Source organism: Bos taurus, chromosome Y (assembly GCF_002263795.3).
Source record: "Bos taurus isolate L1 Dominette 01449 registration number 42190680 breed Hereford chromosome Y, ARS-UCD2.0, whole genome shotgun sequence".
NCBI classification, from domain to species: Eukaryota; Metazoa; Chordata; class Mammalia; order Artiodactyla; family Bovidae; genus Bos; species Bos taurus.
In genome coordinates, this window is record NC_082638.1 from 58,558,104 (window position 1) to 58,562,590 (window position 4,487).

The window sequence follows — 4,487 nt, forward strand, 5'->3', positions numbered from 1 at the left end:
TGGGAAATTTTAATATCCCACTCAAACCTATGGATAGATTAACTAAACATAAATTAACAAGGAAATACAAACTTTAAATGATACAATAGACCAGTCAGACATAATTGATATATATAGGACATTTCACCCCAAAACAATAAATTTCACCTTTTTCTCAAGTGCATACAGAGCCTTCTCCAGGATAGATCACATTCTGGGCCATAAATCTAGCCTTGGTAAATTAAAAAAGATAATAATAAAAAATAAAAAACTGAAATCATTCCAAGCTTCTTTTTTGACCACAGTGTAGTCAATTAGGTGTCAATTACAAGAGAAAAGCTATTAAAAATTCCAACATATGGAGGCTGAACAACATGCTTCTGAATAACCAACAAATCACAGAAGAAATAAAAAATGAAATCAAAATAGGCATATACATGAATGAAAATGAAAACACAACAACCCAAAACCTGTGCAACACTGTAAAAGCACTACTAAGGGGAAAGTTCATAGCAATACAGGCATACCTCAAGAAACAAGAAAAAAGTCAAGTAAGTAACCTAACTCTACACCCAAAGCAACTAGAAAAGCAAGAAATGAAAAAAACCTGGGTTGGTAGTAGAAATAAAATCTTAAAAATTAGGGAAGAAATAATTGCAAAAAAACAAAGAGAGAGAGAGAGAGACCATAGCAGAAATCAACAAAGCCAAAAGCTGATTCTCGGAGAGTATAAATAAAATTGATAAACCATTAGCCAGATTCATCAAGAAACAAAAGGAGAAAACTCAAATCAATAAAATTAGAAATGAAAATGGAGAGGTAACAACATGCAACACAGAAATATAAAGAATCATAAGAGACTACTATCAGCAACTATGTATCAATAAAATGGAAAACTTGGAAGAAATAGACAAATTCTTAAAAAAGTACAACTTTCCAAAACTGATCCAGGAAGAAATAGAAAATCTTAACAGACCCATAAGAAGCAGGGAAATTGAAACTGTAATCATAAATCTTTCACCAAACCAAAGTCCAGGTCCAGATGGCTTCACAGGTGAATTCTATGAAAATCTTAAAGAAGAGCTAACACCTATCCTACTCAAACTCTTCCAGAAAATTGCAGAGGAAGGTAAACTTCCAAATTCATTTTATGAGGCCATCATCACCCTATACCAAAACTTGAAAAAATGCCACAAAAAAAGAAAACTACAAGCCAATATCACTGATGAACATAGATGCAAAAATCCTTAAAAAAATTCTAACAATCACAATCCCACAACATATTAAAAAAATCATACATCATGACCAAGCGGGCTTTATCCCAGAGATGCAAGGATTATTCAATATCCACAAATCAATCAATGTAATACACCATATTAACAAACTGAAAAATAAAAGCCATATGATTATCTTGATAGATGCAGAGAAAGCTTTTGACAAATTTCAACATCTGTTTATGATAAAAAGCCTCCACAAAGCAGGGATAGAAGGAACATACCATAATATACATAATAAAAGCTATATATGACAAATCCACAGCAAACATTATCCTCAATGGTGAAAAATTGAAAGCATTTCCTCTAAAGTCAGGATCAAGACAGGGGTGCTCACTCTCACCACTAACATTCAACATAGTTTTGGAAGTTTTGGCCACAGCAATCAGAATAGAAAAAGAAATGAAAGGAATCCAGACTGAAAAAGGGAGAAGTAAAACTCTCACTGTTTGTAGATGATGTGATCCTCTACATAGAAAACCCTAAAGAGTCCACCAGAAAATTACTAGAGCTAATCAATGACTATAGTAAAGTTTCAGGATATAAATTCCACACACAGAACTCCCTTGCATTCCTGTACACCAATAATGAGAAAATAGAAAAATAATTTAAGGAAATGATACAGTTCACCATCGCAATGAAAAGAACAAAATACTTAGGAATGTAACTATATAAAGAAACAAAAGACCTATATATAGAAAAGTATAAAACACTGGTGAAAGAAATCAAAGAGGACACTAATAGTTGGAGAAATATACTGTTAATGGATCAGAAGAATCACTATAGTGAAAATGAGTATAATACCCAAAGCAATCTATAGATTCAATGCAATCTCTATCAATCTGCCAATGGTATTTTTCACAGCACTAGAACAAACAGTTTCACAACTTGTATGGAAATACAAAAAAATTCAAATAGCCAAAGCAATCTTGAGAAAGAAAGAAGAATAGACCTGGAGGAATCTTCAGGCTGTACAACAAAGCCACAGTCATCAAGAGAGTATGATACTGGCACAAAGAGATAAATATAGACCAATGGAACAAAATAGAAATCCCAGAGATAAATCCATGCAGCTACAGACACCTTATCTTTTACAAAGGAGGCAAGAATATACAATGGAAAAAAGACAAACTCTTTAACAAGTGGTCCTGAGAAAACTGATCAACCACTGGTTAAAAAAAAAAAAATGAAACTGGAACACTTTCAAACATCATACACAAAAATAAACTCAAAATGGATTAAAGATCTAAACCTAAGACCAGAAACAATGAAACTCCTAGAGGAAAACATAGGCAAAACACTCTCTGACATAAATCCCAGCAGGATCCTCTATTAGCCATCTCCCAGAATATTGGAAATAAAAGCAAAAATAAACAAATGGGACCTAATTAAAATTAAAAGCTTCTGCACAACAAAGAAAACTATAAGCAAGGTGAAAAGACAGCCTTCAGAATGGGAGAAAATAATAGCAAATGAACCAACTGACAAATAATTAATCTCAAGAATATATAAGCAACTCCTACAGCTCAATTCCAGAAAAATAAATGACCCAATGAAAAAAATAGACCAAAGAACTAAACAGAAATTTCTCTAAATAAGACATACAGGTGGGTAACAAACACATGAAAAAATACTCAACATCACTACTTATCAGAGAAATGCAAATCAAAACCACAATGAGGTACCATTTCATGCCAGTCGGAATGGCTCCTATCTAAAAGTCTACAAGAAATAAATGCGGAGAGGATGTGGATAAAAGGTAATTCTCTTACACTGTTGATGGGAATGCAAACTAATATAGCCGCTATGGAGAACTGTGGAGATTCCTTAAAAAACTGGAAATAGAACTGCCATATGACCCAGCAATCCCACTTCTGGGCATACACACCAAGGAAATCAGAATTGAAACAGACACATGTACCCCAATGTTCATCGCAGCACTGCTTATAATAGCTAGGACATGGAAGCAACCTAGATGTCCATGAGCAGATGAATGGATAAGAAAACTGTGGTAAATACACACAATGGAGTATTAGTCATCAAAAAGAACATATTTGAATCAGTTCTAATGAGGTGGATGAAACTGGAACCTATTATACAGATTGAAGTAAGCCAGAAGGAAAAATACCAAGACATTATACTACCACATATATATGCAATTTAGAAAGATGGTAATGATAACCCTTCAGATGATAACTGCATCCATAAAATTAAGACACTTACTCTTTGGAAGAAAGTTGTGACCAACCAAGATAGCATATTGAAAAGAAGAGACCTTACATTGCCAATAAATGTCTATCTAGTCAAGGCTGTGGTTTTTCCAGTGATCATGTATGGATGTGAGAGTTGGACTGTGAAGAAAGCTGAGTGCTGAAGAATTGATGCTTTTGAACTGTGGTGTTGGAGAAGACTCTTGAGAGTCCCTTGGACTGCAAGGAGATCCAACCAGTCCATTCTAAAGGAGATAAGCCCTGGTTGTTCTTTGGAAGGAATGGTGCTAAAATTGAAACTCCAGTACTTTGGCCACCTCATATGAAGAGTTGACTTATGATGGTGAAAAAGACTCCGATTGTGGGAGGGATTAGGGGAAGGAGGAAAAGGGGATGACATAGAATGAGATGGCTGGATGGCATCACCGACTTTTCAGACATGAGTTTTAGTGAACTCCGTGAGATGGTGATGGACAGGGAGGCCTGGCGTGCTGTGATTCATGGGGTAGCAAAGATTTGGACATGACTGAGCAACTGAACTGAACTGAACAACAACCCTGTATGCAAGAAAGCAAAAGAGACATAGATGTATAGAAATAGTCTTTTGGACTCTGTGGGAGAGGACAAGGTTGGGAAGACTTGGGAGAATGGCACTGAAATATATGTATTATCATATGTGAAATGAATCACCAGTCCAGGTTCGATGCATAATACAGGGTGCTCCAGGCTGGTGCATGGGATAACACAGAGGGATTGGATGGGGAAGGTGGTGGGATGAGGGTTCAGGATGGGGAACACATGTACACCCGTGGTCGGTTCATGTCAATGTGTGGCAAAACCAATACTATGTTGTAAAGTAAAATAAAGAAAGAAAGAAAAATAAAACTATCATGATGAGTATGAAAAAAATATTTTTAAATTAAAAAAAAATAAAACAAGAAAACATAGGTAAAAATGCTGGAGAGGATGTGGAAAAAAAGGGTATCCTCCCACTCTGTTGGTGGAAATGTAAATTTGTGCAGCC